The 14,381-nt window shown below is 47.4% G+C and overlaps 2 protein-coding genes across 9 annotated transcripts in view; one reads left to right on the forward strand and one right to left on the reverse strand.

Annotated features, from left to right (window-relative positions):
• The window catches only part of PKP4 (plakophilin 4), a 276,139-nt gene extending 270,473 nt beyond the window's left edge, over positions 1 to 5,666 (reverse strand). For 3 of the 7 annotated variants that reach the window (XM_073647128.1, XM_073647130.1, XM_073647126.1), the window contains exon 1: positions 5,459 to 5,665. The gene's annotated coding sequence lies outside the window, so the exon portion shown is untranslated. Of the gene's footprint in view, positions 1 to 5,458 lie in introns of all 7 variants that reach the window. The other 4 variants (XM_073647127.1, XM_073647129.1, XM_073647125.1 and 1 more) reach the window with 2 other exon arrangements.
• Positions 5,667 to 5,713: 47 nt separating this feature from the next.
• Positions 5,714 to 14,381, forward strand: part of CCDC148 (coiled-coil domain containing 148) — a 226,862-nt gene continuing 218,194 nt past the window's right edge. For both annotated transcript variants that reach the window (XM_073647135.1, XM_073647136.1), the window contains exon 1: positions 5,714 to 5,859. The gene's annotated coding sequence lies outside the window, so the exon portion shown is untranslated. The remainder of the gene's footprint in view (positions 5,860 to 14,381) is intronic.

Genomic DNA, 14,381 nt, shown 5'->3' on the forward strand with positions numbered 1-14,381 from the left:
GTTCAGCTACGAGTGTCCAGGCACGCGGCTTATCTCCAACATATGGGTTTGCAGAATTTCTGAAGCCACTCGGTAGGACGCAATCTTCTATCCTCTCGCTCCGTAGAAATGATGAGCACCACCAAAACTGAAAATCTACAGCACCATTTATACCATTAAGCCCCATGGGCACAGAAATCTTGAAATCTCACCAGACAGGAGAGTTTATGGGGACAACGCCACCCACTTTATTCATTCATACCAGGATCTCGGCAGGCGGAGATGGTAAGAGGAGTCTAACACTAAACTAAAGTTGTCATTTTACAACAGCCGACTTCTCCTGATTGCTATAGGGCAGCGATGACCAGCCTACGGCACTGCTGCACAGTCCTGGAACTACAACTCCCAGCATGCCTTGCAGGTTTTGCTCAGCAATGCATGCTCAGGAGATTTACAAAAAGTCTTACACAATCTTCTCAATCCCCTAGAATAAGAATAAAGTTTTCTCACCACCATCTCCTCTCTCTTGACCATTGCTAGCCCGTAGGGACAACGGCCACCATGTAGCCTGAGATAACACCATGCTCTTGTTAAATCTGGTCCTTGGGTATTTCAGTAAAGGACAATACTGGGCCGTGCGTTCTGAAGCTTATTTTCAAACCTTCCTGCTCTCATTTCTATGTCGGCTGGAAAGTAAAAGCCAGCTGTGTATATTCAGATCTGTACATCTGCCAGGGCTTTTGGCTCCCGCTGGGTCAATGTTTTGGAGTGAGTGGCACACCCAGCAATTATAGACGATCAGTCGGCTCAGCCCCCTCCTTATCCTGACACCACCCCAGGATCACAGCCTTCCTTTCATCACCATTCCCCCCCTTTCTAGACCACAGAATGACATATCCACCACGGTCCTGTGTCTCTGCTCATCTATACAGGTTTCCATCCAGAAGAATCTCCTGTGGGACCTTGTAAAGGGGCCACTGCTGTAGATACGGCCACCATAAAAGTTCATAGGAACCACCGCCCCCGCGCCCCAGTGAGGATCCTAGCTATTAGACAGAGCCGAGGGCCACTAGGAGGGGTCCACACATTGAACCGACGGACATTCATGTCCACCATATATTCAACGTAAAGGCGGTTATCCGACGAGGCATCATCATTAAAGGGTTATACCCAACATTGACAGCTGGACTATGGGACTATCCATCATTGCTTTTGCATCTTTTTTTGCCCCATATTCATCTATTTATTGGTGCCTTTTTTAAATGTTATGGTCACTTTATGTGTTTATCTGTTTTTTTCCTTTATTTTCGCCATGGTGGGCAGTTTAGGCTTTCCAGATCCATCATTTGTGATTAAAGATGGGCAAATCGATTCACAGGACTCTGCTCCATCGGTCAGGTGAGCGCTCTCAGGCCGTGAGCCTCGTGAATCTCTTACTTTCTGGAATCCCCGGCACAGATTTTTGTTTAACCGGACTGGTGTGACGTCCTATGACGCACTGATAACATCGCGCCAACCGGCAATATCAAAACCAAGTCAGAGATCTTAAAATGGTAAGAGACTCGTGAGCCTCCCGTCCGGCGGCCAGACACTATTGACCTGAATCGATCCGGTCATCTCCATTTGTAACTTTTCAAAAAGCCTAAAATATTTATATAAATGTACTCCACGGCCCCCCGAAGTGAATTCATGGATGTCAGAAATTATTTGAACAATTTGTACAACACTTGTGATTTTTTTTGCGTCAAAAAGGGTTAGACAAAAAAATAGAATTAGAATTACCGGTAATTCAGTTTCTAAGACCCTCCACAACAGCACGGGTAATTTCTGTTGGTGCTGTCGTGGAGGGGATTCGAGAAATAAAGAATTTCAGACTTTGGACAAAATCCTTTAGCTGCATAAACCGTTTTGAAGAATTTGGTGCCAAAATTTAACAATAAAAAAAATCCAGCAAATGATGAATTGGAGCCATAGAGTATAGGAACAGGATTTCTTCAGCATTCCCACAGAGCGATGGTGCACACATCCGATGGGACATTTCACAGCCCCATTATCAGGATCCGTAGGGGACCCTACTGATAGAGAACTTTTAATAACCCTTTAAGAGAACTTTAAGCTTTAGGGATCCTACCAGTCTATAGGCACCTGGTGTGCCAACATAGGGTACCTTTGAGAATACAGTCCCCCTAGAAGTAATGCTTCAAGGGGAAAATCCTGCTTTATCCAGAAAGCCATTTTTTTTCTTTAAGTGGTCTTCCACTTATAGCTTTCTAGCTTCTGATGGACAGTGCTGGATTAAAATAATAAAATCAGATGTTACTCGCCCTCTCCCACGGTCCAGAGCGGCCTGTAAACAGCTGCAGCGGTGACATCACTACTATCACTACTATAATGCACATCACCACTGCATCTAATCATTGAGCTCAGCAGCCAGCGATTGGCTGCAACAATCACAATCTATAGTTTTGATGTTCCCGCTGCAGCCAGTAAACAGACACCGGACGAGCGGCAGGGAGGCGATGGTGGACCTGGGGAGGGCGAGTAATAACTGCTTTTATTATTTTAATCCATCACTGCCCATTAGAAGCCAGAAAGCTAGCGTGGAAGACCACTATTTTTTATTATTTAATAGATACGACAAGCTTGGATTTGCGTTTTTTTAATGCAAAAAAAAACAGAACACATGGACCAAAAATGGATGAAAATTGGATCCAGCACACAGATGACAAATCGTCCGTTTTTTTTCCTTGCAAACAAAAAAAATGAACATTTGAATTAGGCCCAAAGTATGAGCCCCCAGCAGACTATGGACTGTGCAACATGGATGGATGATCTAGTCGGACGCACCGTATACGTTAGCGGGAGAGGCAGGACGTACCGTATACGTTAGCGGGAGATGTGGAGAGGTTGGTATATAGAGCACGCTGCTATAACGCTCCCATAAACCCAACACATTCTAATCTTTATCAATGTGAAGCGCTGGCAGAGCGCCACGCAGCAAAGAATGAATCAGACTGATCGGAGAGGAGGAGACGGGAGTTTAAGAAATCGTACAGCTGCCTCATTAACCCTAAGACACCCAGAGGAGAGTGTGACCTTCAGAATATATAATATATATTATATACATACACACACACACACACACACACTGATGTAGCAGAGGCGGACTCTGCAGAGACGCACTCAGCTCTGCTGCATGTCAGACAACCACGACAGAAAAAAAAAAAAGGTTCAGTGTGAATAAATGATTTACACGGCAGGGCTTGTGTGCAATCTCTGCTGCCATGATCCTGTAACATAGGGACCCTTGGCAGTAGTATACCCTAAGCAGTGGGCTGCAAAGCCTGGATCCCCCTTTACATTCCTGGCATTCCTCCAGCCATACAGAAGTGCACACACCTGCCCCGTCGTCAGCACCTTCCTGTCTGCAACACTGCAGTAGTGGCATTTATTTTCTCACAACCTTCAGGATCACCCCCCATCCTTAAATCTCAAGGAGCCAATGAAGCAGGGGCGCGGGGGTCAACACGGAAGTCACCAATGTAATGACTGGCAGCCAAGAGCCGTCACATCTCATCTGGACCTGCAATTATCCGACACCGTGCAGGATTCGCTGGTGACCTTCATCATCACAGGCAGGCACCCCTGCTGCAGACACAGCTTCTAGTAAAACTTCATATACTGTCAACATAAAATGAGCAACCTATGCACTGGCAAGGTGGCACACAGTGGGCGGCCATCACATGGGCACAGTCCTGTACATAATGCAAGAGCAGCATCAGGAAAGTCTGAAATATCTAACATGACCAGCGCAATGCCCACAACTCATGCTCCACCTTGGAGTGGAAACCAAAAAAAGAAAAATGCATCCTCCTTGAGTAAACCGATCAAAACCACAAGATGGCAAAGCCACGGGTGACATTAGGAGGAGCACAAGGCCACACAACAATCACAGTGTACAGCAGCCTCGGGTAGTGGAGATGTGAGCGAGTGGCACGAGTGGGTACCACCATGAGCGAGGAATCACAGAGGTGCCCAGGTGATACTAGTGCCAGCGCAATGACTGAAGAGGGACACACTGGGGGAGACTTGTACAATGAGACATTCCTGCACAGCGGGTACTGGATTCAGTGGAATAAGTAGGCATTGGCCCTGTGGGCTCAGGATGCCAGGCAGATGCTCGTGCTAAGGGTACTACTAGAAACGCTACCCTACAGGGATGCACACTTGGGTTAGGATGTCTTGCCCTAGTGACAGGCTCCAGACCATAACATGCTTGGGCTAGTGATGGGTGTCTGCCCAGTGTAGTGGTGGGCACTGGCAGAGGGACCTTGCCTTAATAGTGGGCACCAGGCCAGAAGGTCCATGCCCTAGCAGTTGGTACCAGCCCACTGCATCCTTGCCATTTCAGTGTGCGTGTGCTAAGTAAGTCTTTGTCCTAATGTTGGGCGCCTGACCAGAGGGAATTTGATGTAGAGGTTGGCACCTACCCAAGGGGTGGACATCTGCCGAGTTGGACCTTAACTTAGCAATGGGCACCTGTCTGGTACATCCTTGCCATAGCAGTAGACCGTATCCCCAGAAAATCCTTGGAAGGACATCTGTCCAGTAGGTCCTCGCCCCTCAGGGGTGGGCACCTGCCTTGTAGGTCCTCACCCCCCAAGTGGAAGAGGGCATCTGTCTTATAGGTTCTTGCCCCGGCAGTAAGTTCGTGCCCTAGTAATGGGCACCTGCCTTGAAGGCCCTTGACCCCTGGAGAAGACCAGCCTCATAAGCCTTTGCCCCTCGGCAAAGGGCTCCCGCCTCGTAGGCCCTTGTCCCCCAGTGGCAGTGGGTCCACTTGGCGGTGGTAACCTGCCCTGTAGGTCCATGCCCCAGTGGCAGTGGGAACCCGCCTCGTAGGTCCTCAACCCTCGGCGGTGGGCACCCACCTCGTAGGTCCCTGCCCCTCGGCGGTGGGCACCAGCCCTGTAGGTCCCTGCCCCTCGGCGGTGGGCACCAGCCCTGTAGGTCCCTGCCCCTCGGCGGTGGGCACCAGCCCCACCGCGAGCCCAGTAGGTCCCTGCCCCTCGGCGGTGGCCACCAGGCCTGTAGGTCCCTGCCTCGCGGCGGTGGGCACCAGCCCGGTAGGTCCTTGCCCCTCAGCGGTGGGCACCAGCCCGGTAGGTCCTTGCCCCCCCAGTGGTGATGGGCACATGCCTCGTAGACCCTTGCCCTAGTAATGGGCATCTGCCCGGGGGCCCCAGCAGCAGGACCAGCACTGGAGCAGGGGCCGAGGTCAGGGTCCTGTGGGAGGAGGATCATCCGTACGTGCAGGGAGTGCAGGCAGAGATCCCAGATAAGTCGCAGCGCGTTATCCAGAGCCGCACACACAAAAGTTCCAGAGCAGGAGCGGCAGAGCCCGGATTCTGCAGCAGCGGAGGGGCGGGAGCCGGCTCCACACACTCAGGTGATCCCGTCCACATAACCGCGCACTTACCTGCCTGCTCGCGTCTCCCCGGGCAGCGGATCCCGCAGCTTCATGAGTGTCCACAGCCGCCGGCAGCCCCGCTCCTCGGGCGGACTCTTACCCCGTGTCCATGGTACGGGAGCCCAGTCCCCACTAGCGAGCACACCGCAGCGGCAGCAGCGCCGGGCTCCCAGCCGTGTGACGTCACGGCGCAGCCGCTCTGCTCCCCGCCTCCCATTGGACAAAACGCGCCCTCTCTGCCACCCTATTGGACAACCTCCTTAGATCCAAACCTGCCAATCAGACACCCCGGGTCCCGTTGCCTCAGTAACCGATGCTGTTGACTGGAAGTGGGAGGAGCTTCTGTGCTAGCACGGGACATTTATCCGGAGTGTATCGCGACAGAGGCCGGAGTTCCCGCTGAGTCACAGGTACGTGTCATCATGTCTGTGTATCGCGACTAGGACACGACTTGCAGTGTCGCAGCTGCAGGTATGATTATCCTGACTGGACGTTTTCTGCCATCATCAGGATGAAGCGGATTTGATGTTATCTGAGCTCTTTGTCGCCCCCTGGTGACGGATTCCAGGAGGGGCGGGGGATGGGCTCTGACAACCGAGTGCAGCCCTCACATAGGACCAGACCAGAGCCAGATGGGCCGTACATGAGAGAAAAAACCCAGCTGCCCTCACCTGTGCGCCAGATCCCATCCACATCCATTTTTTGGTTATTACCATGGACGTCTCCTCATTGTGACAAAAAATAAAAATATTAAATTGGACGGGCGCGATTTAATCCGTGACTTGGATGTGGCTCTAATTTTTTTTGGGGGGGTCCACAATAAAAACCGGACATGTGGCCAGCCCATAGAGGGGTACGTGGTGCTCGTCTGTGTACGGGGAAGTTCCCACCATGAGTTTTTGGTGAGTTTTTCACGCTACATACTTTGGATGCACAAAGAACAAAAAGTGCAGGTGCAGCAGGACGTGAAACCCATTTTTTTGTGATTTTTTTTTTCCCAAGTTTAAACCAAAATGTTGTGGTGTCCTCACCTGAGCAAGGCTGTTAGTATCAGTACAATTTAATAATTAGTGATATGTGTGAACGTAAACAATGCCCAACCAACTCAATGCCCTACAATGTGTGAACGTAAACAATGCCCTACCAATGTGTAAAAGCAAACAATGCCCTACCAACTCAATGCCCTACAATGTGTGAACGTAAACAATGCCCTACCAATGTGTAAAAGCAAACAATGCCCTACCAATGTGTAAAAGCAAACAATGCCCTACCAACTCAATGCCCTACCAATGTGTGAAAGTGAATAATACCCTACCAACTCAATGCCCTACAAATTTGTGAAAGTAAACAATGCCCTACCAACTCAATGCCCTACAATGTGTAAACGTAAACAATGCCCTACCAATGTGTAAAAGCAAACAATGCCCTACCAACTCAATGCTCTACCAATGTGTGAAAGTGAATAATACCCTACCAACTCAATGCCCTACAAATTTGTGAAAGTAAAGAATGCCCAACCAACTCAATGCCCTACAATGTGTAAATGTAAACAATGCCCTACCAATGTGTAAAAGCAAACAATGCCCTACCAACTCAATGCCCTACCAATGTGTGAAAGTGAATAATACCCTACCAACTCAATGCCCTACAAATTTGTGAAAGTAAACAATGCCCTACCAACTCAATGCCCTACAATGTGTAAACGTAAATAATGCCCTACCAATGTGTAAAAGCAAACAATGCCCTACCAATGTGTGAAAGTGAATAATACCCTACCAACTCAATGCCCTACAAATTTGTGAAAGTAAAGAATGCCCAACCAACTCAATGCCCTACAATGTGTAAATGTAAACAATGCCCTACCAATTGTAAAAGCAAACAATGCCCTACCAACTCAATGCCCTACCAATGTGTGAAAGTGAATAATACCCTACCAACTCAATGCCCTACAAATTTGTGAAAGTAAAGAATGCCCAACCAACTCAATGCCCTACAATGTGTAAATGTAAACAATGCCCTACCAATTGTAAAATCAAACAATGCCCTACCAACTCAATGCCCTACCAATGTGTGAAAGTGAATAATACCCTGCCAACTCAATGCCCTACAAATTTGTGAAAGTAAACAATGCCCTACCAACTCAATGCCCTACAATGTGTAAATGTAAATAATGCCCTACCAATGTGTAAAAGCAAACAATGCCCTACCAACTCAATGCCCTACCAATGTGTGAAAGTGAATAATACCCTACCAACTCAATGCCCTACAAATTTGTGAAAGTAAAGAATGCCCAACCAACTCAATGCCCTACAATGTGTAAATGTAAACAATGCCCTACCAATTGTAAAATCAAACAATGCCCTACCAACTCAATGCCCTACCAATGTGTGAAAGTGAATAATACCCTACCAACTCAATGCCCTACAAATTTGTGAAAGTAAACAATGCCCTACCAACTCAATGCCCTACAATGTGTACACTTAAACAATGCCCTACCAATGTGTAAAAGCAAACAATGCCCTACCAATGTGAAAAAGTAAACAATGCCCTGTCAACTCAATGCCCTACAATGTGTGAACGTAAACAATGCCCTACCAATGTGTGAAAGTAAACAATGCCCTACCAATGTGTGAAAGTGAATAATACCTTACCAACTCAATGCCCTACAAATATATGAAAGCAAACAATGCCCTACCAACTCAATGCCCTACAATGTGTGAAAGTAAACAATGCCCTACCAACTCAATGCCCTACCAATGTGTGAAAGTGAATAATACCTTACCAACTCAATGCCCTACAATGTGTGAAAGTAAACAATGCCCAACCAACTCAATGCCCTACCAATGTGTGCAAGTGAATAATACCTTACCAACTCAATGCTCTACAAATGTATGAAAGCAAACAATGCCCTACCAACTCAATGCCCTACAATGTGTGAAAGTAAACAATGCCCTACCAACTCAATGCCCTACCAATGTGTGCAAGTGAATAATACCTTACCAACTCAATGCTCTACAAATGTATGAAAGCAAACAATGCCCTACCAACTCAATGCCCTACAATGTGTGAATGTAAACAATGCCCTACCAATGTGTGAAAGTAAACAATGCCCTACCAAGTATGTGTGAAAGTGAATAATGCCCTACCAAAACAATACCTTGCCAATGTGTGAAAGTGAATAATACCCTGCCAAATCAATGCCCTACAAATGTATGAAAGCAAACAATGCCTGTATTTTTCCATGAACTGATATGAACTTTTTTTTTTTCAGAATAGTCACTATTTTTCAGACATAAAAATACTTTTTCCACTAAATAATTTGATCAAATCGCCCTTTTTTCCAGAAATGTTTTATGGCTTCACATACGTCTTGCATTGGTGACCTAACACCTTATATTGCTTACAAGGTGGAAGTAAAGCTGAACTTTGGGATCCTAAAAAACGCAACAAAAAACGCAGCAATACCTGAGTTTTGGCTGCAGCTTTTTTTTTTTTACTGCCAAGAGATCATATTTTAGCTGCAGAAAAAAAAACGAAGCAAAAAAGTCAACATGGGAACATAGCCTTATAGGAATCTCATGCCCACTGTGCTTTTTTTGTATACAGCGTAAACTGACCTGCGATGCGTAAGAGAAAGCCACAACATGTCAGTTTCTCTTGCGGGGACGGATCTTGCCCATAGACTTGCATGCAGAAAATAAGTAATTAAAACGAGGCCTAACAGATGTATCCAGGGCAGATTATTATTGGAGCTGTTGGATCTCCATCTTTGGTCCTTGGATTGCTCTGGGCCTTTCTATCATCTACCGGTGCTTGGTTTCCCCCCATATTGGGCCCCGCAGGGGATGGCTTGTGCTCTCTGATTCACTGCCAAACTGGCCAATGGTTGGGGCTGCACTGGAACCAGAATTGCATGCTTGAGGGCACGTGGCGACTAGATCCTCATCTGGCTTTTCTCAATAGAAGGGAATTGTAAGAAGCCAGATAAGTCTAGTTAGCATGTGTTCTCAAGCATGCAAATCTCATACATGGGGTCACGTGACCGCCCACCCACACGGGGAATGCACAGGAATTGTGGCACTTACTGTAGTTACAAAAGTAACAATATTAACTAACACAAGGGTTTTCTAGGTAATTACTTAGATGGTTTATCCATGGGCCCCCACAGGCTGTGCCTGGTATTACAGCTCAATCTCACCTATCCATGGGCCCCCACAGGCTGTGCCTAGTATTACAGCTCAATATCACCTATCCATGGGCCCCTGAAGGCTGTGCCTAGTATTACAGTTCAATATCACCTATACATGGGCCCCCGAAGGCTGTGCCTAGTATTACAGCTCAGTCTTAGCTATCCATGGGTCCCCGAAGGCTGTGCCTAGTATTACAGCTCAGTCTTAGCTATCCATGGGTCCCCGAAGGCTGTGTCTGGTATTACAGCTCAGTCTCAGCTATCCATGGGCCCACGAAGGCTGTGCCTGGTATTACAGCTCAATATCACCTATCCATGGGCCCCCGAAGGCTGTGCCTACTATTACAGCTCAGTCTCAGCTATCCATGGGCCCGCGAAGGCTGTGCCTGGTATTACAGCTCAGCCTCAGCTATCCATGGGCCCCCGAAGGCTGTGCCTGGTATTACAGCTCAGTCTCAGCTATCCATGGGCCCCCGAAGGCTGTGCCTGGTATTACAGCTCAATATCGCCTATCCATGGGACCCCGCAGGCTTTCCCTGGTATTACAGCTCAGTCTCGGCTATCCATGGGCCCCTGCAGGCTGTGCCTAGTATTACAGCTCAATATTGCCTATCCATGGGCCCCCGCAGGCTGTGCCTGGTATTACAGCTCAATATCGCCTATCCATGGGCCCCCGAAGGCTGTGCCTGGTATTACAGCTCAGTCTCAGTTATCCATGGGCCCCCGCAGGCTGTGCCTGGTATTACAGCTCAATATCGCCTATCCATGGGCCCCCGAAGGCTGTGCCTGGTATTCCAGCTCAGTCTCAGCTATCCATGGGCCCCCGCAGGCTTTCCCTGGTATTATAGCTCAGTCTCGGTTATGCATGCGAAGCGTTGTGACATCTCCAATGTCATAGTATGGCGCCAAGTGGTGGTCAGAGACTATAGCAATATGTGTGTCCGTCTAATGAGCTGAGCCATGGTGGACATACAGGTGCTTCTCATAAAATTATAATATATTCAAAATTGTAATTATTTCAGTTCTTCAATACATAAAATGAAACTCATCTATTATACTGAGTCATTACACACAGAGTGATCTATTTCCAGTGTTTATTTCTGTTAATATTGATGATTATGGCTTACAGCCTATGAAAACACAAAAGTCATTATCTCAGTAAATTAGAATACTTTATAACAACAGCTTGAAAAATGTTTTTAAATTCTGAAATGTTGTCCTACTGAAATGTATGTTCAGTAAATGCCCTCAATACTTGGTCGGGCTCCTTTTGCATCAATTACTGCATCAATGCGGCAATGTGACATGGAGGCGATCAGCCTGTGGCACTGCTGAGGTGTTATGGAAGCCCAGGTGGCTTTGGATTGTGGCCTCTCCACTCTTCCTCCAGACTCTGGGACCTTGATTTTCAAATGAAATGCAAAATTTACTTTCATCTGAAAACAACACCTTGGACCCCTGAGAACAGTCCAGGTGTTTTTCTCCTTGGCCCAGGTAAGATGCTTCTGGCGTTGTCTATTGGTCATGAGTGGCTTGACACAAGGAATGTGACACTTGTAGCCCATGTCCTGGATACGTCTGTGTGTGGTGGCTCTTGAAGCAATGACTCCAGCAGCAGTCCACTCCTTGTGAATCTCCCCCAAATTTTTGAATGGCCTTTTCTTACCAATCCTTTCAAGGCTGCGGTTATCCCGGTTGCTTGTGCACCTTTTTGTACCACACTTTTTCCTTCCACTCAACTTCCCATTAAAGAAGTTGTGCACTACTTTATAATACCTCCGCAATGTATCCCTCCGGGGCCCCTAAGATTTTTTGTAATTACCTTACGTTGCTGATAATGCCTGTGAGCGGCGCTATCGCCTACCGAAACAGACTAAGGGACCTTTTTAAACACTTAGGGAGCCTTTGCAGGTGTTTTTTTGTTAATTATTCTAATTTACTGAGATAATGACTTTTGTGTTTTCAGAAATAAACACTTGAAATAGATCGCTCTGTTTGTAATGACTCTATATAATATGAGTTTCACTTTTGGAATTGAAGAACTGAAATAAATTACGTTTTTGATGATATTCTAATTTTGTGAGACGCACCTGTATATGATCTGTAACTCCCCTTACAGCCAGGTCTCTGCATAGAGCTCCTCTGTTCACTGCAGAGCAACCAACAGATGTAACCGTCTGCCCAGCTTGTCAGGAAAGGAGCAGAGCCAGTGCAATGTCATGGCAACATATCTGTGAGGTCTCCTTCTTCAGGGAAAGTAAGGAGGGACTATATTATCAGCTGCCAGAAGGGGAAGGAGACTGATTCCATCCAGAGCCGGCAGCCAGGAGTACCAAGGGTGAAAAAATAATGAATTTGAAGCAGCTATTCTCAGAATTTCAGGGCGTTTAGTGATGGCCGTGGCTTCAGAGTTTAGTTGGCACATCCCCCCGTGTGGGTAAGGAGGCAGCTGAGTTTTCTCTCATTCATCATTTGATAGTCTCATGATACTAAGGTGTCACCGGATATTCCCGTGGGCTGGTCGAGCATATAAAACTTCTTTGTTTCTGACACAGGGACGGCTGTAGTATCATGTGACGGCTAATATCAGGATAATGGTTCACATGTGAGCATCAATAATAGAGAAGGTTATTACGTACAGTAACCGGTCCCAGCACTGACTCCTTACCGTAATGTGCCGGTAACACAGCGGAGGAAGGTCTGATCGCGGCTTTATTGACACATGGTTGGTTGCTTTGTGCTGACTTTGTACAAGCTAAAAGCTCCTTATCGAAATGTGGTCACCTGCGAGTCCATGGATCAGTGGTCTCGGCTTCCTACTCCAGTTCTCGACCCACTCGAAATAGCCAGAAATGCCACTTATCCAATCTGCTGCCACCAAGGCTGAGCTGGCATTTTTTGGCTATTTCCGGTGAGTAGAGGGCGAGTACAATTTTTTTTTTTTTCTTTAAAGCCATTCGAGGCATTTAAAAATATATAATCTGCCCCCTTGAAAAACATCAGTGTAATAAAAAATGATGAGTTTTTATGGGAATTAGGATATATCTTGTGTCCGCAACCAAAGGGAAAAGTTCATACAGTCACGGGGTCAGCAATTTATACTGATTTACTAAAAAATCAATGTTAAAATGACACCTGGGAAGGTAAATATAGTTCTGACCCAGTTATAGACAGAACTAGGTTGACGTTCGGCAGAGAACAGTCCTAACTAGATTTCTGCAGGTTTTTTTGCCCAGTTCTGCAGATATTTCTTTCAGGGATTACACCAAAAAAGTGATTGCAGCAGCAATGTGAGAATAAATACTCGCCTCTCATTCTTACCCTGCTAAATTGTGAAATTCTGGGTAATCCAGGACAAGTCATGTAGCAGAAACAGGATTGTTGGTAGGAGCTGCTGATGAGGTGCTTTAGTGGGAACCTCCAATAGGGCACTGGCAGGAACTGCTTGTGGGGCACTGTGGCAGGAACTGCTTATTGGGAAACTTTGGCATGCACTCTCAATGGGACACTGGCAGGCGCTACTTGTGGGGTACTATGGCAAGCACTGCTTAGGTAGGGAATTGTGACATGCACATTATGGGGTACTGTGGTAGGTACTGTAGTACGTTATAGGTAACGTTCAGGCACTGTTGTAGCATTTTTACATGAGACACTGTTGCTGACACTGCTTGCGGGGCACTGTGGCGGGCACTGTTTTTGGGGCACTGTGGCAGGCAATTTTTCATGAGACACTGTGACACACTTTCTGTGGCCTACTGTGTTAGGCACTGATTATGGGACACTGTTTCAGGTACTGGTTATGGAGCACTGTAGCATGCCTTTTTTCTTGAGTCACTATGGCAGGCACTGGTTATGGGGAATAGAGGCAGGCCTTTTTGCTTGAGGCACTGTGGCAGGCACTGGTTATGGGGCACTGTAGAAGGCACTGGTTATGAGGCACTGTAGCAGGCAATAATTATGGGGCACGATGGCAGGCACTGATTATGGGGCACTGGTTATGAGGAATAGTGGCAGGCCTTTTTGCTTGAGGCCCTGTGGCAGGCACTGGTTATAGGGCACTGTAGTTGGCACTGATTATGGGGCACTGTGGCAGACACTCGTTATGGGGCACGGTGGCAGGCACTGATTATGGGGCACAGTGGCAGGCACTGATTATGGGGCACAGTGGCAGGCACTGATTATGGGGCACAGTGGCAGGCACTCGTTATAGGGCACGGTGGCAGGCACTCATTATGGGGCACAATGGCAGGCACAGATTATGGGGCACGGTGGCAGGCACTGATTATGGGGCACAGTGGCAGGCACTCGTTATGGGGCACGGTGGCAGGCACTGATTATGGGGCACGGTGGCAGGCACTGATTATGGGGCACAGTGGCAGACACTCGTTATAGGGCATGGTGGCAGGCACTGATTATGGGGCACAATGGCAGGCACTGATTATGGGGCACGGTGGCAGGCACTGATTATGGGGCACAGTGTCAGGCACTCGTTATGGGGCACGGTGGCAGGCACTGATTATGGGGCACTGGTTATGCAGCACTGTGACAGACAAGGCTTATGAGATCATATTTTATACCTATAATGGGCTAACACAAACCTTTTTATCCCCAAAAGATTTCTTTACCTGACTGTACACAACTCCATTTTTTCGTGTTAATTATACGTCTCTGTCACTGACCACAAACATGGCCGTGTGAATAAGCTGTTCCTGTCGCGCTGCTCGTAGGACATTCTGTACATTG

The sequence above is a fragment of the Phyllobates terribilis genome, unplaced genomic scaffold (assembly GCF_046119375.1).
Source record: "Phyllobates terribilis strain yellow unplaced genomic scaffold, ASM4611937v1 Scaffold_9__5_contigs__length_417890890, whole genome shotgun sequence".
Lineage (NCBI taxonomy): Eukaryota > Metazoa > Chordata > Amphibia > Anura > Dendrobatidae > Phyllobates > Phyllobates terribilis.